Genomic DNA, 1,296 nt, shown 5'->3' with positions numbered 1-1,296 from the left:
TTTGTAATTCAAGATGACAATTATTTCATTAATGAAGAAAGCAACAGTTTTCCCCGCGAACAATCTGGCAACCACAGAACTCCCATTTATCGGGGAACATCGTAGCACAAAGTCCTTGAAGCTTCTGATGTTACACTTCGAGAAGAAAAGGCAATTTATTTTAGACAATTATTTCCGAGTTTTACCGATAAATGCCAATAAATGGGAAGTTCCTGAAAAAGTACTATCCTTAGTACATAGAGGATAACCCATTTACCGGGAAGTTCCTCGAAGAATATTACACTTAATATTCCAGAGGATAACCCAAAATCATTGTTTACCACCAAAATCCCTCACTGATCAGTTCCAATTAACAGTGGGTCCACAAGTGGGTCCACAAAAAAAATGTCCATATGACCTTCTTGACTCTTTCCATAGACAAGAAGGTCCCCTTTCAGATCGGAGTCTCCTTTCGATAAACGAAAGAACTCCTTTCTTTTCTCTTTGGTCAAGCCTTCCCATGGTTATAGCCAAAGTTGAAATTCCACTTCGATAAACGAAGAACCCATTTTCAGTTTAGATAACCCATCCTATAAAAGGCAAGTTTATCTAAATTTTCCAGACACTCGGAGTGGACACCCCACTTCTAGTTTCTTCTTCACTGGAAATAGAATATAAAATTCTTCCTTTCCAGACTTCACTGGAAATAGAATATAAAATTCTTCCTTTCCAGAATCAGGGAATAGAATATAAAATTCTTCCTTCCTTGTCTGTTGGGTTCGCCTTCACCCTAAAAGAAGACCGGGAAATAGAATATAAAATTCTTCCTTTCCCGCACCGCTCTTTCCAAAATTTGTCGATTTAGGATTCATCCTAGGAAGTTTATCCCGAATCCTAAGCAGGGATAAGTCTGCGCCTAACACGCGCTGCCGGTTTAGTCTTTTTCCGCACAAAAAGACACCAGAGTTCGATTCTGGGGTATTCTATCCTAAAACCTAAGTAAGGATAAGTCTGCGCCTAACACGCGCTGCCGGTTAGTTCTTAACCGTTAAAAAGAACACCCGTCCACATATTCAACATTGTGGCAGGTCGTTATTAATAACACCAAAATCCATGCCTTACACGCATGGGGAATTTCATCCTGAATCCTAAGAAAGGATATGCCGACGCCTAACACGCGTCGCCGGTTTAGTCTTTCGCCGTAGAAAAAGACACCAGAAGACCAGTCTGGGGTATTTTATCCCGAAACCTAAGTAGGGATAAAGTCAACACCTAACACGTGTTGCCGGGTAGCCTATTCCCGTAACAATGGCGAAG

Source organism: Asparagus officinalis, chromosome 4 (assembly GCF_001876935.1).
Source record: "Asparagus officinalis chromosome 4, Aspof.V1, whole genome shotgun sequence".
Lineage (NCBI taxonomy): Eukaryota > Viridiplantae > Streptophyta > Magnoliopsida > Asparagales > Asparagaceae > Asparagus > Asparagus officinalis.
Note: the sequence above shows the minus strand (reverse complement) of the source record.